Source organism: Oncorhynchus gorbuscha, linkage group LG06 (assembly GCF_021184085.1).
Source record: "Oncorhynchus gorbuscha isolate QuinsamMale2020 ecotype Even-year linkage group LG06, OgorEven_v1.0, whole genome shotgun sequence".
In the NCBI taxonomy this organism is placed as follows: Eukaryota; Metazoa; Chordata; class Actinopteri; order Salmoniformes; family Salmonidae; genus Oncorhynchus; species Oncorhynchus gorbuscha.
The window spans coordinates 33,689,111-33,714,007 of NC_060178.1; the positions used below are offsets into that span (position 1 = coordinate 33,689,111).

Genomic DNA, 24,897 nt, shown 5'->3' on the forward strand with positions numbered 1-24,897 from the left:
CAGCAAGTTTGTCACATTTCTGCCCTGGTCAACTCTAAGTGGTTGTATTGTGAAGTTAAAACTACTAGGAGCAACAATGGCTCAGCTGCGAAGTGGTAGGCCACATAAGCTCACATAACGGGACCGCAGGGTGCTGAAGCGCATAGCGCTTAAAAATCATCTGTCCTTGGTTGCAACACTCACTACCAAGTTCGAAACTGCCTCTGGAAGCAAAGTCAGCACAAGAATGGTGTAACGTCGTTCGTCTGTTGAATGAAGAGAGTCAGACCGAAATGCAGCGTGTAGGTTACTCATGACTTTAATGAAAATAATCGCGGTACATGAAATAACTGTAAACGAAAACAACAAACGAAACGTGAAACCTATTACAGCCTATCTGGTGACTACTACACTGAGACTGGAACAAACACCCACAAATTACAACGCGAAAGTCAGGCTGTCTAAATACGGTTCTCAATCAGAGACAACGACAAGCACCTGACTCTGATTGAGAATCGCCCCAGGCAGCCAAGCCTAACTAGACACACCCCTAATCATACACAATCCCAATTACTACAAACCCCAATACGAAACACAACATATAAACCCATGTCACACCCTGGCTACCCAAACATATACCAAAAACACAAAATATAATGACCAAGGCATGACAAATGGTTCACCGGGAGCTTCATAAAATGGGTTTCCATGGCCGAGCAGCAGCACACAAGCCTAAGATCACCATGCGCAATGCCAAGTTTCGGCTGGAGCGGTGTAAAGCTTGCCGCCATTGGATTCTGGAGCAGTGGAAATGAATTCTCTGGAGTGATGAATCAGGCTTCACCATCTGGAAGTCGAACAGACAGATCTAGTATTGGTGGATGCCAGGAGAACGCTACCTGCCCCAATGCAAGTGCTACCCAAGTGCTACCTGTAAAGTTTGGGGCTGTTTTTCGTGGTGCGGGCTTGAACCGTTAGTTCTAGTAAACGGAAATCTTAACGCTATAGCACACTGACAATCTAGACGATTTCCAACTTTATGGCAATGCCCCCGTGCACAAAGCCAGGTCCATACAGAAATGCTTTGTCGAGATCTGTGTGGAAGAGTTTGACTGGCCTGCACAGAAATGTTCCCTCTAAACTATGCACACACGCAGTAGCCAAGCAGCTCCCTGCGACTGCCTATCAGCAGAATAAATACTGTATCAGCCCACTGAGAGAAGCACGAGATTGAACTTCATTCAACTTTCTAGAATTTTCCCTTTTAGTTAACACCATCAACATTTCCCTTTACTGTGGAATTGGGTTAGAAACAATGCAATATTGGCCACTTTCAATTCAACACACCGAAACCAAACAAACTATGCAAAAGATTTTGTTGTAGGCAGAACACATCAGAGTAGGATTATATTGCATTGACAAGCATGACTCCAAAACTCTAGTCTACACAGACCGGTTCAGCATATCCAATCAGAGCTGCAGTAGGCCAGAGCCGCAGTATGCAAACATACCAAAGTCACATATGGATCTGTGCCATTTACTTTGATCGGGACTGTGTTACAGCTGTGGTCATGAGTAGATGTTACAGCTGTGGTCATGAGTAGATGTTACAGCTGTGGTCATGAGTAGATGTTACAGCTGTGGTCATGAGTAGATGTTACAGCTGTGGTCATGCGTAGATGTTACAGCTGTGGTCATGCGTAGATGTTACAGCTGTGGTCATGAGTAGATGTTACAGCTGTGGTCATGAGTAGATGTTACAGCTGTGGTCATGGGTAGATATTACAGTTGTGGTCATGAGTAGATGTTACAGCTGTGGTCATGAGTAGATGTTACAGCTGTGGTCATGAGTAAATGTTACAGCTGTGGTCATGAGTAGATGTTATAGCTGTGGTCATGGGTAGATGTTATAGCTGTGGTCATGAGTAGATGTTACAGCTGTGGTCATGGGTAGATATTACAGTTGTGGTCATGAGTAGATGTTACAGCTGTGGTCATGAGTAGATGTTACAGCTGTGGTCGTGAGTAGGTATGCTTGATTTGAGATCAGAGTGAGAGCTGCATGTAGCCCCGTGTGCACGTTTTGTTCATATCCTTTGCTAGGTAGTGAGTTATTAGCCCAGTTATAGATACTTTGTAGTCAGCAATAGGGGAGGGATTGCTTGCTACAATCTTTAAAAAGAAAGTCAGGTAAAGAGCTTTTTTTATGTCTTAAAGGGACAGTGTTGCATTTTGATACAGGCTTGAATAAGCTAAGTAGCCAATAGTGATGGGTCATTCGCGAACGAGTTTGATCTAAGAGCCTTCTCTTTTAGGTGAACATTGGGAGCCGGCTCGCATATCAGAAGAGCCAAATCTATTTAGAAAAATCTAAAACAATTAAGATATAAATAGTCAAAAGATTTAAATGAATAGAATGAACTAATTCAGAGAACGAAAAACAAAATACAATAATATAGGCCTAAATGCTCGAGCGCACACACATTCGTTCTGACTGTCTGCTCAGACTAACAGCCAAAACCTGTTGTTCCTGTCAATCAGACACCTGGTGTCAACCAATGAACCAAAGATGTGTGAGGGAGGGCCGAGCCAACTCACTCAAAGTCACACACTTAGCAGCCGAGGAGAGAGAGAGGAAGGACAGTTGTGAAAACAACAGCTGGAAAATGAGTCGGAAGCACAGTAGCTTTTGGATGCATTTTAATAATGTAGACAATGTTAGAGCATAGTGTAGAATTTTCCAAAACGAAATCTCATATAAAGCCTGTTCTACGCACAACCTACACCGGCATATGAGAACTGTGCACCCTACTATGAAGCTTGCTGTAGTGGAGATTCGAGAAACTAGCGGGCCTGCAACGGATAGTGGTGCAGCCAGCATCTCCGAGTGTCCACTCAGTCAAGTAGGCCTACTCCGCGACCCACAGCAACGCAGTCTTCTATGGACCAGTTTACGCCAAAGTCTATGTCTGTAGCAAAACAAGGCCAAATTGATATTGAAATGGCTAAAATGATTGTCACCGATTTCCAGCCATTTTCCATCGTGGAGGACAGAGTTTTTTTTGAAAAATTAAAGCAATAGTCTAAATCCAATGTACACAATTCCAAGCAGGAAAACCCTTTCAAAATCACTTATTCCACAACTGTACGAGAGCACACAGGCTTCATTGCGGGAAAGAGTCCAAAAAGCTACTGCAGTTTGCCTTACCACTGACTGCTGGACATCTGACTGCTGGACATCAAGAATAACCACTTCTTACATGTCGATTACATGTCACTTCATTGAAAATGTCTAGCTGTCTTCTGGACTGCTTTGAGTTCAGTGACAAACACACCTCAGAGAAGTTGGCAGAGGAACTGTTGAGAGAGGCCAGAGAACGGCAAGTAGATGGAAAAGTGGTCTGTTTGTGTTAAAGACAATGCAGCTAACATCACCAAAGCCATGAACATTTTTAAATGGACCCATCATCCATGTCTTTCCCACACAAACAACCTGATTGTAAGAGACGCTCTGAAGGTGATGAAGCCCACTGTGGACAAAGTGAAAGCAGCTGTGGAATACTTCCACAGGAGCACAGCAGGTGCTGAAAAACTCAAGTCTACACAACGCCAGATAGGGATGCCTGAGCTGAGGCCTAAATAAGACTGCACTACAAGGTGGAATTCAACATTAAATGTTGAAGCGGTTTCTTGAGTCAAAGGATGCCATCATCTCTACCCTGGCCATTGTCAATGCACCTGTTGATGCTCTGACTCAAGCGGAATGGGAGGTGGTGGAGGAGGTGTGCAGAGTCCTGGAACCCTTTTAGCAGGTCACTGTGGAGATCAGTGGAGAGAGGTACAGTAAGCAGTTATTAATACATCATTATTTAATCCAGTATTATATATGTATATGAGCAGTGGATGAGAATGTAGTATCAGTAGACAAAACATGAACCTGAACTAATAAGTTACTGTTCTCTCTTTTCAGCTATGTGACAGCCTCAAAAATGACACTCCTGTGTAAGGGTCTGCAGCGAATCACAGCCAGCCGCCAGAGAGAAGCAAATGTAACCACAGGACATGTGACAGAGTTGATGGACACCCTATATACATCAATGAACAGAAAGTTCCACAGAATGGAATATAATCACCTGCTATCTGAAACCGCTGCACTTGACCCCAGGTTTAAGAAGCTAGCCTGCAGTGATGCCAGAGCGATTGATGAGGCTCTTCGAAGAATAACCTCAGCAGCAGGGAGGGACAGCCCCAGCAGTCAGCTGGCTCAGGCACCAGGGCAACAGGAAGAAGAGGGATCAGATGGAGCAGGAGCACCAGCAGTAGTGCCACAAATGTCTGCTGTTTATATGCTGTTTGACGAGAGAGCAACTGGGGATGCAGCATGAAGGAATCCCTCAGCAGATGCCATAATGGAGGTCCGATCCCAGATCCTCTGAGCTGGTGGAAGGACAAGGCCTCTGTCTACCCACGGCTTACCAAAGTCATGATAGGGAGACTCTGCATAGTGGCCACATCCGTTCCCTCAGAGAGGGTTTTCTCAAAAACGTGACAAATAATTACTGAGAGAGGAAACCGCATCAGCCCCTCGAAATTGAGGCAGCTTGCATTTCTAAATGCAAATCTCTCATAAAAGCAAAATATGGTCAGCATTGCTGTGTGCTGCTGGTTATAACATGGCAATAAAGTAGAGCGAGAAAAGGACAGAACAGCTCTTTCCATGTTAAAATATTATGGGATGCATTTTCTCCATTGTTTTGATGCTATACCACTCTGGTAGGCCTACATTATGATCAAATAGCCACAGTAGCCTACCTAGCCACTATTAAAACTGTAACTTAAAGCGGGTACAGCCTCAGTGTTCACAGTAAACGTGCACTGGAAGTTGCACAGAATTTTCCCAACGTTCAAGTTTGCGCTCAGCAGACCTGAAATGTACTCAGTCCCGAGAAGAATTAGAGGGAACATTGCTGCACAGAGCCCTGACCTCAACCCCATCGAACATCTTTGGGATGAATTGGAACGCCGACTGCGAGCCAGGCCTAATTGCCCAACATCAGTGCCCGACCTCACTAATGGTCTTGTGGCTGAATGGAAGCAAGTCCCCGCAGCAATGTTCCAACATCTAGTGGAAAGCCTTCCTAGAAGAGTGGAGTCTGTTATAGCAGCAAAGGGGGGACCAACTCCATATTAATGCCCATGATTTGGAATGAGATGTTCGATGAGTAGGTGTCCACATACTTTTGGTCATGTAGTGTGTTTGGATGTGTTGATTTTGATCTGTTGCCCGAGAACTCTCTGGCTCTCTGCCAAGACAGATCTCTAATGACACCGGATATCACAGAACGACATCGTCACCTCTACACAGTTTCTAGAAACCAATAGACATTTATGATATCTGGATTTCCAGAATATAAGACATATCGCTTTCATGCCAGTCAGTTAACTATCTATTCTCTCACAAATACAATAACGTCACTGTAACACCGTTACAGTAATCAGCTAATCACAAAACACAACAGCTGTAAAACTGTACAAACTCTCTCAACAGCTCCCCTTTACAAACACCCATCGACCTCTGAATGGCCTCATTGTGCACTTATCATCATCATCATCTAGTTGGTTTCTCCTTCTGAAGTGCTCCAGTTCCTGTAGTATCAGATTACAGCCATATCACACTGAGACACTGGCCTACTTATATGGGTTAATGTATATGGGCTATACAGGAGCTAATGCTGATCTTAAACAGTAAATGAAACAGACAGCTGGTGGCTCGTGTCCTGTGTTAGGGAGGGAGAATCAGAGATGTGTTTACCATGTGGCCAGGAAGAGGAGCTCTCCTATGTAAAAGCCTGGCCGAAGAGTTAGAATGAAAAAAATAAAAAATATTTTCCAAGGCTCTGTTCTGTGGAGATACTCTTGAAATCGGTCCTCTCTTTGCTTCCTCGAGGTACACACTGACCTGTATGTGATTGTGTAACAGAGGTTCAACGCATACACACCTTTCTACCCCCTCCTCTCTCACTCTCAGCTGTATTCTCAATCCAGGTAGACATCGGAGTGGAGCGTAGGGCTGTTGTCTTGACACACACAGGACACAGGGTTATGGACTGTCTCACATTTACCATGATAGAAAACTTCCACTCCTGGTGGAGGTCAGACAACACTATTCACCAGCCGGCCCTTCAGGGACCAACTAAAATTCTTCCAGCCACTAATAATAACTCCAACATTCTGCAGCTTTACCCGTAGAGGCCCAAAATGCAGCATTTTTATCGGAGATACTTGGTGAATCTTCTGGTCTGAGGTAAATTCAGCTTTCTACTGCTGTATAAACGTGACTCCGAGGTAAACTGTGTTTATTTGTCTTTCTTAGAAGGGCAGAAAGTAGGCCTAACGGTTTATCATCAGCCTCTAAAACCAAGTGCCCCAAAGCTAACAGTCTGCAGGAAGCCATCCAACACAAACAGGGGGAGAGCAGAGAGGAGCCTGGGAGAACAGAGGAGTGAGAGAAAAGTTTGGTGGAGTTGCAGGGTGTGTCAGGGAAATAGAGGGAGACAGTAGGGCGACATAGGGGGAGTTAGGAAGAGAGGCAGATGTAGCAAAACAGGGTACAAGAGGAGGCACAGGGCCCTCCTAGGCCTAAATGGTGAGGGGCTGTAGTGGAGGCAGAGTTGACCTGCCATACACTGTCCCTTACATTCCCCCTCTCACAGCCTGCTCTAGGAATCTACTCTAGTGTGTGGTGTGTGGTGTGTGGTGTGTGTGTGTGTGTGTGTACACAGCCTGCTCTAGGAATCGACTCTAGTGTGTGGTGTGTGGTGTGTGTGTGTGTGTGTACACAGCCTGCTCTATAGGGTTGCTGGGGCCTATTATAGGGCTAATTTTACCCAGGAGTGGGTTTCATACACTCCTATATCTGCTACAGTAATAGTAATCAACCTATAGATTTACAAAGCTTTACAAAGCCAGCTTTCAAAGCCTATAATATCCACAGGGCTCTGGTTGGAGTTGAATGTACTATACTGTGCCTAGTGTGCAAATAAGCAATCTAAATTATACAGTTGACTTGTGATATATGCAGTGGCTTGTGCTTGAGTGTGCGCCCTGAACTGGAGCTTGCAGGGAATAGGGGTCAGGGCTAGGGGATAGGGATTAATATTGAACTAGACAACTGAATGGTCCTGCTTTGGTCCACTGCTCTCTGTCCCTCATTACTGCTGTCAAACACGTTAAAGTCAACGAGAGAGGATCAAAGTATATGTTTGATTTTTATCACTGTACTAAAAGCCTGAAGGGGAATTCAACCTTCTGTTCCACCCTGCCATACGCATTAAAATCAGATTAATCTGGGCATCTTGGAGCACATCTGTCTGATCTATCTAAAGTCAAACACAGTCAACCTGATATCGACGACAGCTCGGGTCAATGTCACCCTTTAGAATAAACAACGTAGGTCAGACGGCAGAGCACTTCTCAATGCTTTCACAATGGCTAACGAGGAAAAGAATCAGGCTTGACCCCGTGTAAGAGAAGTCAAACAAAGTACTGACAGGGACTGTGTTTAATGCATCGAGACTCTGTAGTTTGGAGGACAAATCACTTGTGAGTGTGTGTCTGTGAGTGAGTGAGTGAGTGAGTGAGTGAGTGAGTGAGTGAGTGAGTGAGAAAGAAAGAAAGAAAGAAAGAGAGATTAAAATACTGTAAAATACAGTCAAATCCAAACTGGATCCAAAAGGATAAGTACAGATATCACAATTTCTGCGATAAACGGTATAACCGTTGAAGAGAGAAAGAAAGGTGATACAATATTTATTGAGCTGTTAACAAGTTCTATCTGCACACAGTGCCCTGGCTTGTGTTCCCAGACCAAATACATCCTGTAACTGTCAAAAGGAAAGTGTTTTCCTCATATTTATTTCTACCACAGAAGAGTCTAGTGTCCCTGTTTAAAATATGGACGTATTCCCCATCAATGGACTCTTTGTTGAAGTGACACATCTGGATAATTAAAGGGAGGTGAGACGTGGGAGTGTGTTCATACCTCCCTGTGGCTGGACCTTCGCAGGCTAGACTGGCTCATACCTACCACACACGCACACACACACACACACACACACACACACACACACACACACACACACACACACACACACACACACACACACACACACACACACACACACACACACACACACACACACACACACACACACACACACACACACACACACACACACACACACAAACCTAATCTCTCTTCTCTACAAGTTGTTTCAGACTATTTTGTGCTGCTGTCTTCACTAATAAAAGCTCTTTATTAGTGTACTTGAAAGGTGTTTAAAAAAAAAAGTAAATGTATTCAATCGGTTGGAACAAAGTGTAGAAGAAGCTCTATTTTGGTAGCCTCTGGTACATTCTAATGCCTTGATACCATCTGAAATACACAGCGAAATGACCACTTTAGAGGTCTGGGAAAAATCGAAGAAATGTAAGTGCACACCTAAGCAAGAGGTTGTTGTTTAGCAGTTTTTGTGTAGTGCACATGTGATAGTAGAGTTTGCTAAAGAAATATCCACTGGATTGATTAAAATAAGCATCAATCAAATCCTTCTGCCAGGCAGACGCGGCACCATAATGAATCAGTTGAACAGGCATTTGATTTCCACGGGACCTCCTGTGTGTGCACGCGCGTGCACGCTTTTTAAAAAATGGGTGTCATGGTGAAGACCAGAGGCAGCTCATGAGTTTCATGTTTGGGGAAGCTTACAATGTATCCTACCGTTTCTACCAATCTGCATGCCAGTTAACCATATTTATTATGCACATTTTCATGGAACAGTTTCATTTAAAAAAATGTTCAATAATGGTTTGTTTCTAAAAAAATCCTCGTCACCTGGTTAATGATGAAAATCTGAAGTAAAATGATAATTATCTAAAAGTGAAGATTCATCTACAGCAAGTGCGCTAGCCATATGGACACATTGATACACTGATCCATTGGCAGCTAAAGAAAGGAGAGCATAGAACACAGAGATATAGACCAATTCAGCAGAAGGCCTATAACTTCCATCATCAACTTAGTAAAATACAGAGGTCTAAAGGTGACAAAAAAACAGTCAAAAATATCCTGTTGAAAATTCTGGTTCTTTCTATCACATTCATCCCTCTTCTCAGCCAGAAGATGACTGGCCATCCTAGTCTTCTTCTGGCTGAGTTTTACCTAGCCACCGTGCTTCTACACCTGCATTGCTTGCTGTTTGGGGTATAAGGCTGGGTTTGTAAACAGCACTTTGAGATATCAGCTGATGTACAAAGGGCTATATAAATACATTTGATTTGATTTGATTGTCTCCACCTGTCTGTCTCCTTTTCTATCTGTCTTGACTTGAGCTATTGCTCGCGAAGTTCAAATTGTATCAAATGCTGAGGGTCCAGCCGGACGGACGCTGTCGCTAACGAACTTGCAACATTGTATCAACCAACTAAGCCTATTCCGGGCCCTCAACGTTTTCTGCGCCATTGAGCTCAGGACAAGAAGATTTTTTATGAGTTTCACTGGATATATGGGATCATTATATTTTGCTCTTTCACTCCGAGGCTTGGTGATTATCGAGGCTGAAACTGTTTGAATATTCATACTAACCATACTGTTTGTGATGTAAATTGAGTATGTAGTATGCCTATTTGTCAGACTATGGATATAGTTAGTATGCTAAAAGTTCCAGGGTGTCGTGCTACATTCGCCAAAATTCAAAGTATACAAGCAGTGGACACTATTGGCTTTTAAGGCCCATAATGACATTTTCCAGAAAATGGGCGTGGCTTCGCAACTTTTTCAGATTTGAAGAAAATGATGGAAAATATTAGTGATGGGCATTCCGGCTCTCAGTGAGCCGGGTCGTTCGGCTTAGCTCACCATAAACAGCCGGCTCTTTTCAGTGAGCCGGGTCGTTCGGCTCAGCTCACCATAAACAGCCGGCTCTTTTCAGTGAGCCGGGTCGTTCGGCTCAGCTCACCATAAACAGCCGGCTCTTTTCAGTGAGCCGGGTCGTTCGGCTCAGCTCACCATAAACAGCCGGCTCTTTTCAGTGAGCCGGGTCGTTCGGCTCAGCTCACCATAAACAGCCGGCTCTTTTCAGTGAGCCGGGTCGTTCGGCTTAGCTCACCATAAACAGCTGGCTCTTTTCAGTGAGCCGGGTCGTTCGGCTTAGCTCACCATAAACAGCCGGCTCATTTGGCTCCCAAACTGCTCTTTAAAAAAAACATGTTTTGTATTTTTTCAAGTCAAACAGTTTGCGATAGTTTGACTATGATTGGTGTTAAAACAATGCTTAAAATAATGCTCTACCTTAACCACAATGCATTGGTTTGTTATGAAAAATAATGTTATTCAACATTTGCATTTAAAGTACAACTTTTTCATGTATATCAACAAAGTCCATACAAATGTAACAATTCAAAACGAATACAATCTGAACAAAATGATAACAGAATATTGCACCATATCCTCCAAATAGGATGGGACCTCCGTTATGGCATCTGCTGAGGGATTCCTTCATGCTGCATCCCTAGTTGCTCTCTTGTCAAACAGCATCCAAACAGCAGAGGTTTGTGGCACTACTGCTGGTGCTGGTTCTGATAGCACGTGATTATATTCCATCCTGTGTTATTGTTATTGACCAAATACTTATTTTCCACCATAATTTGCAAATAAATTCATCAAAAATCCTACAATGTGATTTTCTTAACTTTTTTTCTCATTTTGTCTGTTATAGTTGAAGTGTACCTATGATGAAAATTACAGGCCTCTCTCATCTTTTTAAGTGGGAGAACTTGCACAATTGGTGGCTGACTAAATACTTTTTTGCCCCACTGTATATAATACTGGATTAAATAATGATGTATTAATAACTGCTTACTGTACCTCTCTCCACTGATCTCCACAGTGACCTGCTAAAAGGGTTCCAGGACTCTGCACACCTCCTCCACCACCTCCCATTCCGCTTGGGTCAGAGCATCAACAGGTGCATTGACAATGGCCAGGGTAGAGATGATGGCATCCTTTGATTCAAGAAACCGCTTCAACATATACAATGTTGAATTCCACCTTGTAGTGCAGTCTTGTTTAGGCCTCAGCTCAGGCATCCCCATCTGGCGTTGTGTAGACTTTTTCAGCACCTACTGTGCTCCTGTGGGAGTATTCCACAGCTGCTTTCACTTTGTCCACAGTGGGCTTCATCACCTTCAGAGCGTCTCTTACAATCAGGTTGATTGTGTGGGCAAGACATGGATGATGGGTCCATTTTAAAATGTTCAAGGCTTTGGTGATGTTAGCTGCATTGTCTTTAACAAAACAGACCACTTTTCCATCTACTTGCCATTCTCTGGCCTCTCTCAACAGTTCCTCTGCCAAGTTCTCTGAGTTGTGTCTGTCGCTGAACACAAAGCAGTCCAGAAAGTCATTCTCCCTGGAAAGTTTTTTAAATGATTTTATTTAGACAGGAGTAATTATATAATTTTGGCTAAACATCCATTTACTTTAGGGCAATCAAATCAAATGTTATTAATCACATGCGTCGAATACAACAGGACCTTACAGTGAAATGCTGAATACAACAGGACCTTACAGTGAAATGCTGAATACAACAGGACCTTACAGTGAAATGCTGAATACAACAGGACCTTACAGTGAAATGCTGAATACAACAGGACCTTACAGTGAAATGCTGAATACAACAGGACCTTACAGTGAAATGCTGAATACAACAGGACCTTACAGTGAAATGCTTACTCACGAGCCCCTAACCGACAGAGCAGTTAAAAAAAATAAGGATAAGAATAAGAGATAAAAGTAACAAGTAATTCAAGAGCAGCAGTAAAAAATAACAATATACAGAGGGCTGGGTGCCAGTACAGAGTCGATGTTTGGGGGCAACAGTTAGTTGAGGTAGTATGTACATGTAGGTAGAGTTAATTAAAGTGACTATGGATAGATGACAACAGAGAGTTGCAGTGGTGTGGAGAGGGGAGGGGGGCAATGCGATAGTCTGGGTAGCTTGTAGACTAGATGTTCAGGACTCTTATGGCTTCTGGGGAAGAGGCTGTTTAGAAGCCTCTTGGACCTTTACTTGGCGCTCCGGTACTGCTTGCCATGTGGTAGCAGAAAGAACCGTCTATGACTAGGGTGACTGGAGTCTTTGACAATTTTTAGGGCCTTCCTCTGACATCGCCTGGTATAGAGGTTCTGGATGGCAGGAAACTTGGCCCCAGTGATGTACTGGGCCATTTGCACTATCTTCTGTAGTGCCTTGCGGTCGGAGGCCGAGCAGTTGCCATACCAGGCAGTTGAATTAATCAGTCAGATGCTCTCAATGCTGCAGCTGTGGAACCTTTTGAGGATCTGGGGACCCACGTCAAAACCTTTCAGTCTCCTGAGGGGGAATAGGTTTTGTCGTGCCCGCTTCACGACTGTCATGGTGTTCTTGGACCATGTTAGTTTGTTGGTGATGTGGACACCAAGGAGCTTGAAGCTATCAACCTGCTTCACTACAGCCCCGTCGATGAGAATGGGGGCGTGCTCGGTCCTCTTTTTCCTGTAGTCCACAATCATCTCCTTCATCTTGATTACAATGAGGGAGAGGTTGTTGTCCTGGCACCACACGGCCAGTTCTCTGACCTCCTACCTATAGGCTGTCTCATCGGCAAATTGAATGATGGTGTTGGAGTCATGCCTGGCTGTGCAGTCATGAGTGAACAGGGAGTACAGGAGGGGGGTGAGACCGCACCCCTGAGGGGCCCCTGTATTGAGGATCAGCGTGGCAGATGTGTTGTTATCTACCCTTACCACCTGGGGGCAGCCTGTCAGGAAGTCCAGGATCCAGTATCAGAGAGAGGTGTTTAGTCCCAGGGTCTTTAGCTTATTGATGAGCTTTGAGGGCACTATGGTGTTGAACGCTGAGCTGTAGTCAATGCATTCTCACATAGGTGTTCCTTTTGACCAGGTGGGAAAGGGCAGTGTGGAGTGCAATAGAGACTGCATCATCTGTGGATCTGTTAGGGCAGTATGCAAATTGGAGTGGGTCTAGGGTTTCTGGGATGATGGTGTTAATGTGAGCCATGACAAGCCTTTCAAAGAACTTCATGGCTACAGATGTGAGTGCTACGGGTCGGTAGTCATTTAGGCAGGTAACCTTAGTGTTCTTGGCACAGGCACTATGGTGGTCTGCTTAAAACATGTTGGTATTACAGACTCGGACAGGGAGAGGTTGAAAATGTCAGTGAAGACACTTGCTAGTTGGTCAGCGCATGCTTGCAGTACACGTCCTGGTAATCTGTCTGGCCCTGCAGCCTTGTGAATGTTGACCTTTCTAAAGGTCTTACTCAATCCAGCATCCTAACAGTGCACTACACCCACCAACTTTCCTTTCCAATTAGCAAAAGGCTGAAACCAGAGATCTGGGGCGGCAGGGTAGCCTCGTGGTTAGAGCGTTGGACTAGTAACCGGAAGGTTGCAAGTTCAAACCCCCGAGCTGACAAGGTCTGTCGTTCTGCCTCTGAACAGGCAGTTAACCCACTGTTCCTAGGCCGTCATTGTAAATAAGAATTTGTTCTTAACTGACTTGCCTAGTAAAATAAAGGTAAAAAAAATTATAATAATAATTTCAAAAAATGACGAGATGCTCATGTCTCAACCCTAACAGTGGTAGTCTTTGTCCGAAAGGCAGGCGACAAGTTTAGGTCTGGATATTATTCTCATAGAAACACATTGGGCTTTTACTGGACAGATTTTGGCGAGAGTGAGCCATTTCGCTTTGCCTCTTCCTCTCTGTTGAAACTACACTGAACAAAAATATAAATGCAACATGTAAAGTGCTGATCCCATGTTTCATGAGCTGAAATAAAAGACTCAAAAAGCACAAAAAGCTTATCTCGCTCAAATTTTGTGTCCAATTTGTTTACATCCATGTTAGTGAGCATTTTATCCTTTGTCAAGATAATCCATCCACCTGACAGGTGTGGCATAAAAAGGAACTGATTAAACAGCACGATCATTACACAGGTGTACCTTGTGCTGGGGACACTTAAAGGCCACTCTAAAAGGTGTAGTTTTGACACACAACTAATTGCCACAGGTGTCTCAAGTTGAGGGAGCATGCAATTGACATGCTGACTCCAGGAATGTCCACCAGACTGCAGGAATGTTCAATTGTCTATCATAAGCCACCTTCAATGTTGTTTTAGAGAATTTGACGGTACATCCAACCGGCCTCACAACCACAGACCACGTGTAACCAAGCCAGTCCAGGACCTCCACATCTGGCTACTTCCCCTGTGGGGTCGTCAGAGGAGGGGAGGGGTGCTGCGGAGTATTTCTGTCTGTAATAAAACCCTTTTGTTTGGAAGAACAAATTTTAATTGGCTGGGCCTCGCTCCTAAATTGGTGGGCCTTTGCCCTCCCAGTCCCATCCATGGCTGTGCCCCTGCCCAGTCATGTGAAATCCATAGATTAGAGCCTAATGAATTTATTTCAATTGATTGATTTCCTTATATGAACTATAAGTCAGCAAAATCATTGAAATTGTTGCATGTGGCACTTATATTTTTGTTCAATATATATCACCCGAGAAAGCATGCGAGCTAAACAGAGCCCCTCTGTTTGTAGCCCATGTATCTGATGCTGTCTGGACAGAAATAGTATGACAGGGTCCAGACAGTATCATATACATGATCTACCCATACTGAGACAGGGGGGCGCTGTTTCGCTCGCTCGGATGGTTTAACTGAGATTGATGCATCTCGATCAAATAAATTATCAATATTTTACTTGGACGGGCAAGGAGGTACGGTAGGCCGGGCCAGGCCCCCTAAGGCTCGCCCATAATGCTGGGCGTGAATCGTTTTTCCAAAGGCGGGAAGGCAGGTGACAAGCTTCGGTCCAAAATAATCCCATAGAAACGCATTGGATTTATTATGGACAGATTTTTGGCAAGATTAAAAACTCTCGCTTCGCCTCTTCCTCTCTGCTGCATTTCCCTGTCAGGGCTTGTTTTGTGACTGATAGGCGCCTGCCCTATCAATAGATCACTAGAAGATGCATATCGTTCATTCTAACGGACAAGGGCTTGACGGACTGGCTAATTGAAACTTTTAAATGAAAAATTGCCCAGTTAACATTAAGTGGAAAAAGTAGTCGGCTGAAAAGGAGCCTGGATAAGTAGAAATAAAGTGTCTTTCTTGTTCGTCTGCTTTTCATTTCATTTCTGACAGTATTGCATTAACGTAGAGGTACTATTTTGATAGCCACATAGTCCAAATTATTGTAGTAGCTTCATAGATCAGAAGTTTGTGTGGATGTGTGCGTGTTTGATACCGAGCTCATCCAAGTTTATTGTATTAATTTATAGTCTGCTGTTCCTGAATCATAAAACTAGACCATTGCTTCAGGTGCTGGGAAAATGTCTGTTCTCCAAAACTATTGGGTCCCCCCAGGCTCAGAACAGGAAGTGGCCAAGGAAAGAAACACCCATCAGAAAACCAGACTTTCTGAGGCTGGAATTGTGATCTCTTTCTTCAGCTTCAGCGGGCGTGCGTGAGTGCGTGTGTGTTTACCCACATACCTCTCTCCAGGGGAGGAAAATCCTAGAGAAATTTGTAACAAAAACACGTTGTAGCCCCTAACCAGGTTATCCTACATTCTCACATTACAAAAGCAAACCGGATAGGGGTGTTGTGCTGTTGAATAGGGATTTTGGGGGATGTGCAGAAACAATCAGCTTTTTCTTGGAAAGACTTAGTTTCTTTCCTCTCATGGTCACACAGAGGGGTGATGGTCCTTGCACCCTGGAAGAGCCGGGAGAGTCAACACACAGCCCATCCCCACCCCTGTTCCCCTGCCCTGGCTGGTTCTACTGTCAACATCACTTGCATGCTACTGTATGCCATGAGCGAGAGGAGGAGGACTGGAGAGAGGAGGACTGGAGAGATGATAAGAGTCTGAAATGTGTGCATCTCTCTCTGTGTGTGTATGTGTGTGTGTGTATATACAGTATGTGTGTGTAGGATCTGCCCTCCCTCAGCCCCTGACTGTTTAGTGAGCCAGGCAGGCTAGTTAGCTTTAATAGTGGCCATTACAGTGAAGTAAAGATGTGCAGGCTAATGATAGCAGCCTTAAATCACCTGTCAGCCTTGATTAAAGGGGCATCCATACCCCTTACCCACAACCTGCTCTGAAACACACAACCTGCCACTTACACACAACCTGCCACTTACATACATCCTGCCACTACACACAATCGGCTCTAAAACACACAACCTGATCTGAAACAAAGAACCTGCTCTGAAACACACAACCTGCCACTACACACAACCTGCTCTGAAACACACAACCTGCCACTACACACAACCTGCTCTGAAACACACAACCTGCCACTACACACAACCTGCTCTGAAACACACAACCTGCCACTACACACAACCTGCTTTGAAACACACATCCCACTCTGAAACAGTCAAACCCGAGGATGGGAGGTGCTGTGTTTTTGTAGTTATACATGATCCAGGAGAAGGCTGCATTAATAAACAAAGAATAATATAAACTGTGGCACAATCGTTTCCCCTTCGGCACCCCTCTCTTCTTCTTGTATTCAGGATCTGCGCTGACCAAATATTTATATACAGAAACTAAATGTAGCATGAACTACCTAACCTATACTGTGAGTCGGAAGTTTAAATACACTTAGGTTGGAGTCATTAAAACTCGTTTTTTAACCAGTCCACAGATGTCTTGTTAAAATATAGTTTTGGCAAGTCTGTTAGGATATCTACTTTGTGCATGAAACAAGTAATTTTTCCAACAATTATTTACAGACAGATTATTTCACTTATAATTAATTTTATCCCAATTACAGTGGGTCAGAAGGTTACATACACTAAGTTGACTGAGCCTTTAAACAGCTTGGAAAATTCCTGAAAACGATGTCATGGCTTTAGAAGCTTCTGATAAGCTAATTGACATCATGCGAGTCAATTGAAGGTGGACCTGTGGATGTATTTCAAGGCCTACCTTCAAACTCAGTGCTTCTTTGCTTGACATCATGGGAAAAACAAAAGAAATCAGCCAATACCTCAGAAAAATAATTGTAGACCTCCACACGTCTGGTTCATCCTCGGGAACAATTTCCAAATGCCGGAAGGTACCACGTTCATCTGTATGTGTCACATGTGCCACTGAAACAGACTATTAGACAGAGAACAGAGAAAGAAGAGTTTATCTGAAAGCTATAATTAACTCCCAACTTCAGTCAGTGTGGGCCGAGACCGTGACAATCTGGTAGTGATTAGTGGGCTATTAAATTCAAACTTTTATTAATTCAAGGGTATGATTAGGAAAGAAACGTTATACTTCCACCAAGGCTTCCAACCAGGGAAGAGGGGGGTAGGGGCATAATAATAAATATATAAAAAAGGGGATTAAATCATGTTATTTGATAGACTTCAATTCTATCTGCTAATTTCATAGTTGATCTATTCCCTCATAGCATCCGAATCAAATATTAATTTGATTTATTTAACTGGTATAGTCAGTTAAGAAGAAATTCTTATTTACAATGATGGCCTACCAGGGAACAGTGGGTTAACTGCCGTGTTCAGGGGCAGAACGACAGATTTGTCTGGGATTCGATCCAACAACCTTTCGGTTACTGGCCCAACGCTCAAACCACTAGGCTACCTGCCGCCCCAGGTAGCCTTTCTATCCAAAGCCAGATGTAAACAAGAGGCGAGCAAAAACACACCCACAGCCCTTCTCTCCCTGGTCATTAGAGGAATTATGTGTACTGTTAACGTGTGACATCTGGAAGCGAGGTGAAGGGAAGACTATAAACATTCATGGGCGGGCCACAGGTGTGCTACTTAGGGTGATAATGTTAAAGGGGTAGTTCACCCAAATTACTAAATGACACATTGGTTTCCTTACCCTGTAAGCAGTCTATGGACAAAGTATGAAAGCAGTCCATGCCTTGGTTTAGTTTCCCTTGCATTGTTTCCACATGTTAACGTTCTAACAAATCCACTTCAAGTCATGGGACCGATATTAGCATTTTTCATGATGCAATCTAAACCAATAACACAATTGTAGGGTTCTGTGAGAGACACTCAAATACACACTTGTGCACACACGCCCGGTTGGTGTCACTCCCAGCCCCGGTACTAGTTACCCTCTCTCTGACTAGTAAGAATATCTGGACTCTATTCACTGTTAATGATACCCAGCTGGGTTAAATGAGACATGAGAGAAAGTGAGAAGGAGATGGAAAGAGAGAGGGAGATAGAGGGAGAGTACAGTGAGAAAGACAAAGTAGGAGAGAAAGGGGCGAGATAAATAAAGCTTTTAACTGATTCCAAGGCCCTAACCCTCAGTTTTGGATGTTAAATGTGGAAACTCAATTATCAGGTCCAAGAAGTCCTTTTCCATTTCCTCCCATGGTGTTTAAATCATGTCAGAGCCCAAGACCCGCTCCATTCTCACTGTCTTTCTCCTTCCGTCTCAACTCTATACTACTAAACTAAATACGTTAATATCGATACTACCAATTAAAATCCAACTACTGCTACTTCAATAAATTACACAATTACTACTTGTAAATGTAACACGACTACTAGGCTTGGGCGTTATAGAATTTATACCGTATACTGGGGTATTTCTAAAACAGATGATTTGCAATACTGTAAAATAAAATCCAAACCATACCAAAATCCAAACCATACGCCACTGCTTATAAGTGAAGTAAAACTAATACATCTAAGATGTGTCAAATAAATTATATCCAGCTCAGGGCTCCAGCTATGCATTTGCTTCGCTAACTTGCTAGCTAAATGTCAATAATCAAGCTTCTTGGTCACAACATAGACATAGATCCCTGTAGCCCGAAATGTTTTGTGCGTCCCAACAAAAGAGAATAAATAGTGCCTCGGGTGCACTTCCGGCAATACTGTACGCCTGGTATGGAACAGAAATGGAATGAAAATCTGTTTACCTCCCAACCCTAACTACTATTACTGCTGCTTGCAAATATTGCCATTTCTACTATGGTACTTCAAAGTAGTTTCAAGCTTTCAATAAATACATCTCTCCAAAGAGATTCCTGAACACAGAACACTTAGACAGTTTGAATGATTCTGTTTTCTTGGACCCTGAACATCCTACAAAATCGTACTACTTATTCGGATACACAACGACATGTTATTATTGAGTACTAGAGGCACGAGAAGGAGCAAAAGAGAGGGAGAGAGACAGCTGAGAGAGAAATAAAATGTTCTTGTTGTTTTCAGGTTCTTGCCAATCCATCCATCTGTGTGAGGCGTTAAGAGACCAGCTCCCTTTCTTCCCTCTTTCTCTTTCTTCTCCCCATTGAATCACTGCATATTCCCACTCAAAGCAACGTAGTTATCTTTATTCATGTATTTATTCATTCTGTTCTCATTATCTGGACTTAACTGAACCAGGAAGAGACCACTTCAGCCCAGTTGTCTCAGAATTGATCACGAATCAGAGAAGATGTTTAGGTGGTTGTAATATTTCTGTACACTGGTACTTAGAGTAGGATGAGACTGACTGTGACTGTGCATACTAACCATCAGTTCACAGTTGTCCTGTAAGAATCACAATAGTACATCGAAATGAAGTACTAGTTAGCCGCCGGGAATAGACGTTTTGTTAGGTTTCGTTTAGTACAGTATTCATTTGTGGGATGTCCATCATCCATTTCATATAAGATATGTTCTGAATTACAATTCATACGATATATTCTGAATTGCAATATGTTATGTTATGAATTTGCAAAACATATGATATCTAACAAATTAAAATGTGTTGTGGCAAACGTTAGCTAGGCGGCAAACGTTAGCTAGGCGGCAAATGTTAGCTAGGCGGCAAACATTAGCTAGGCGGCAAACTTTAGCTAGGCGGCTAACGTTAGCAAGGCGGCTAACGTTGGCTAGGCGGCTAACGTTAGCAAGGCGGCTAACGTTGGCTAGGGTTAGGGTTAAGCAGAAGGTTTAAGGGTTAAGGTTATCTAACCTCCAAAGTAGTTGGATTCTAATTGAGATTTTCATCTCTGTCGCATACGGAACCGCTCACATTAGGTGGGCTGTTCAGAAGTGTTTTCCCTCAAACTGCATTTTGGCAAATGTTAGATAATGCCGTTTTATTACCTGCTTTTACAGCAGTTGCATTTTCAATAATCGCCCTTTGACTGTAAGACATTTACCTTAAGTTCTTAATTAAAAATGTTAGTTTGTTGTCTGCATGCATAGTATTTTCTTTGGTCAAGTCATTTTACTGTTTGGAAAAAAATGAACTGTTTTTTGAATGGTTAATGAGGGTTGGTTAGTCTGCAACAAAATAGACTAAAATTTGCATCCCTAACTACTATCCATCAAAATAGTTCACTAACACCATTTCTTTACCTTAACATTTCTGTCAACTGGTATTACTGGGAACCTTATCTCTATGCCGTGTTGAAGGAAGGGCTGTCAGTTAGGGCAGGGTTTGAACTCAAGCACACGATAAGTAAATCTGGTGTCTCTGAATCACTGGGTCTGAGTCTCTGGGTCTGAGTCTCTGGGTCTGAGTCTCTGGGTATCGGTCTGTCTGTCTCTCGGTTTATCTGTGTCTCGGTTTGTCTGTGTCTCTGTGTCTGGGTCTGTCTCTCGGTCTGTGTCTCTGCATCGGTCTGTCTGTCGGTCCCCGTGGCGCGGCCTCTGTCTGTGTGTCTGTGTCTGTGTGCCTGTGTGTGTGTCTGTCTGTGCGTGTCTGTGTCTGTGTGCCTGTGTGTGTGTCTGTCTGTGCGTGTCTGTGTCTCTGTGTGTGTGTCTGTCTGTGCGTGTCTGTGTCTCTGTGTGTGTGTCTGTCTGTGCGTCTCTGTACCTGTGTGTGCATGTCTGTGTCTCTGTGCCTGTGTGTGTCTGTCTGTGCGTGTCTGTCTGTGCGTGTCTGTGTCTCTGTGCCTGTGTCTGTCTGTGCATGTCTGTGTCTCTGTGCCTGTGCGTGTCTGTGTCGCTGTGCCTGTGTGTGTGTCTGTCTGTGCGTGTCTGTGTCTCTGTGCCTGTCTGTCTGTGCGTGTCTGTGTCTCTGTGCCTGTGTGTGTGTCTGTCTGTGCGTGTCTGTGTCTCTCTCTCTCTGTGTGTGTGTCTCTGTCGTTCTCTCTGTGTCTCTCTCTCTGTGCGTCTCTGTCGCTCTCTCTGTGCGTCTCTGTCGCTCTCTCTGTCTCTGTGTCTCTCTCTGTGTCTCTCTCTCTGTCTCTCTGTGTGTCTGTCTCGCTCTCTGTGTGTCTGCCTCTCTGTGTGTCTGCCTCTCTCTGTGTGTCTGTCTCTCTCTTCCTGTCTCTCTGCCTGTCCATCCGCGTCTCTGCCTGTCCGTCCACGTCTCTGTCTGTCCGTCCGCGTCTCTGCCTGTCCGTCCGTGTCTCTGCCTGTCCGTCCGCGTCTCTGTCTCTCTCTCTGCGTCTCTGCGTCTGTCTCTCTGTCTGCGTCTCTGCGTCTGCCTCTCTGTCTGCGTCTCTGCGTCTGCCTCTCTGTCTGCGTCTCTGCGTCTGCCTCTCTGTCTGCGTCTCTGCGTCTGACTCTCTGTCTGCGTCTCTGCGTCTGCCTCTCTGTCTGCGTCTCTGTGTCTGCCTCTCTGTCTGCGTCTCTGCGTCTGTCTGGGCACCCGTCTCTGTGGCTGTCTGGGCACCCGTCTCTGCGTCTGTCTGGGCACCCGTCTCTGCGTCTGTCTGGGCACCCGTCTCTGCGGCTGTCTGGGCACCCATCTCTGCGTCTGTCTGGGCACCCATCTCTGCGTCTGTCTGGGCACCCGTCTCTGCGTCTGTCTGGGCACCCGTCTCTGCGGCTGTCTGGGCACCCGTCTCTGCGTCTGTCTGGGCACCCGTCTCTGCGTCTGTCTGGGCACCCGTCTCTGCGTCTCGCCGTCCGTCTCGGCGTCGCTGTCTAGATTTCACCCCATGGTTTTCCTATTTTTCTATAGCATGATCGATGTTCCATTATGACCACTGCTATAAGTCATATTACAGTTCAAATTGTATACTTTGCCACAAGGCTATTCATTTGTCAGAAGCCACTGTGTGCTGTTGCCTTCATACTGCTCAGGAGAGTAGGCAGGGGGTTTTGGCACTTTACACAAACCACCTCTCCTTGAGTGTGGGAGAGGCAGCAGATGTGACTGTTTTTTTGATGTGTGTTGCCGTTGGGTCATCAAAATAATATGCGGAAAGAGAATGGAGACTAGCTGAGATAAGGTCTGGATTTTCCCATAAGACATCAGCGAGTAGCAACTCCTGGTCTGTTGTTTTGTTAAAAGCAGTAATAAATATGTAGGTTGTCTTGACCAAAACATTGTTTTTAGCCAATTCCCTGAATTGTCGGTTTACTATATGTCTGACTGTTGGACCTTCGGTCTTGATATTCATTCTCACAATGTTAACACAGAAACTGCTATGTAAGCCATACTGAGGCGGTTCAAGGGGCCACAGAAATACCTGCTGTGTGTGTGTTCACTGGGCCACAGAAGTACCTGCTGTGTGTGTTCACTGGGCCGTTGAAATACCTGCGGTGCATTCCTCTGATAAGTTAAAGCACGTGTTGTGAGCTGGAAGAGAGAGGTCAGGCTGGCTATTTCCAGCAGTGAGGTCATGAACCCGGCTCAACACACACTCTTCCATACCCACACACACACTGCCAGGAATGGCTAAGTGGGTCACACCACATGCTCCCCCACCTTGACCTCTCTAGAACAACTGTCCTTTATGACTCTGGGGGCGTTTCCACTAACCTGTGGCTCAGATGGCTCAGCCAGTTAGAGCCTGTATGAGTCTGTGTGTATATATAACTGCTTGGGATAAAAATGTCTCCTGCTAAGTGACTGTATTATTATTACAAACCCCATATAAAAATGGTAGAATTTAGCCTCTGTGTGGATGTCACCCACATAACACAGGGCACCTACATACCTCATACATACCGTCTACATACTACCTCCATAACACCCACGTAACACCTACATACCGCCTGCATGACAAGAGGACAAAGACTGACACACAAATATGGATGGTGTGCTCTTTACAGGCTAGGAGGTCAAAGTTTGTCCATGAGGAAATCTTTGAGACCATAGCATTATACTGTACATGCCATAATCTAAATGACAATACATAATATATCGTAGTATGATAATACCAAGCCAAAATAACATGTCCAGGGACAGGACTCAAGTGGTGAAAAGTTGAATGACCACCCACCAAAACAAAGCAGAACAAATTCTCTGGGCTTTGAAGTGGCAGCATGAAAGGGAAAAAGCCTCAAGCAATTTCTACATTCGTTTCACTGCTGCTCCACCAGCCAAAACAAAGACCTTCAATATCCTATCAGCTGGGAAGCACAACATTATTTTGCTGAACAAATTTTCTAAGAATTTTCAATGAAACAGATATATATATAGGATATGTGAGGCTATATTCTCCATTGACTAATACGTAGTAAAAAACTGACGTAACTAGCAAGCAAATGTTTAACTTCCTGTAATGTATGGCATCACTGATAAGTGGCAGTCGGTGCCATTTAAGATGAGGACAATTATGTTTCATGAGTATGGTCTTATTTGTACTACAGCATACTGGATGACTGTCATTCATATTCCATTCACCCAGTTCAATTCAATAGCTTTAGGCTACAATATGATACTGACATTTTCCCTGTACTCATCATGAGGTTGCCACAACCGAGCCTATGAATGAAAGACTACAACGTAGGTGCACAGGTCGAGAGAAGAATTTGACAGTGACACATTCAATACTGCCTTGCAAACTCTTGCCTGCATCTAGCTAATCAAGTGCTTTCACAGTGAAGTGTGGATATGCGAAAGGCTGCATCATGTCTCTCTGCTATCATCTATTCTAGTCTGCCATGCAAACAGCAACACTCTCTCTTTCTCTCTTGCAAATGGGACATGGGTTCAAAACTACACTAAAAACACAGACACCTAGACTAATGTGAGGTACTGACACAATTCTACAGAAAATAGAAGCATATATCTAGCTTCAAGTGAAACCCAATCCATTTACCATCGAAACACACGGAGAAGAAAGTCATATTTGATTTTTTTTTTTAAGAGAGAAAAAGGACAATTGAAACGTACTTTTAAAGCGTTTATCCTTTCAAAACATTTGTTCCAAGTAGGCGGTGGAGTATTCCTGTGAGTGTCCGTGTCCCCAGTTCAGTCTGTTAGAATCCAAGCCTGCCTATTCTCTCTGTTCACTCTCGCTCAGCTCAGGTCCCTCTCACATACAATGGACTGATGCAAGACACCCCTGGAAAAAAAGGGAGCTCGGAGGAGGGAGAGAAAGAGAGAGAAAAAAACATCACATTCTGAGGATTCTTGGGGGCATGCCAAAATCCCAGAATTCCTCATGCTATACATATGGTTTCAATTAAGTCAAACCCCAGTACCCAATCAGAATGCTTTTTTCTCCTTGAGGAGAACTCTTTCTTTTGACAGCCTGATTTAGCTAACTCATGGTAGCTAAATTCATGAAGCACAGGACATTTTAATTCAATGTTGCCTATGGTTGTTGTGTGGAACAAATTACATGAGATTCTGTTGACAAATAATGTCAACAAAATAAAAAATGGAATAACTTCAATTCAACACTGGAAAAAAACATTTGATAAGGTTCCATTTTACAATACAAAAAAACACATTTATATTCACCATAGTAATGACATTGACAATACACTGTTAGTACACTGACAACTGTTGTACTGGAATTAGTTTAATTTACATTATGTAGAATTGCAAGCCAGACAACAGTACTATTACTATGATAATAACTTAACAATTCACGGAGTCCCTTTTAGCCCATAGATACATTA

At 43.9% G+C, this 24,897-nt stretch overlaps 1 protein-coding gene across 1 annotated transcript in view; it reads right to left on the reverse strand.

The window, feature by feature from the left end:
• The window catches only part of LOC124037879 (discoidin domain-containing receptor 2-like), a 57,985-nt gene extending 33,642 nt beyond the window's left edge, over positions 1-24,343 (reverse strand). The window contains exon 1 of the mRNA XM_046353067.1: positions 24,164-24,343. The gene's annotated coding sequence lies outside the window, so the exon portion shown is untranslated. The remainder of the gene's footprint in view (positions 1-24,163) is intronic.
• Between the last annotated feature and the right edge of the window lie 554 nt (positions 24,344-24,897).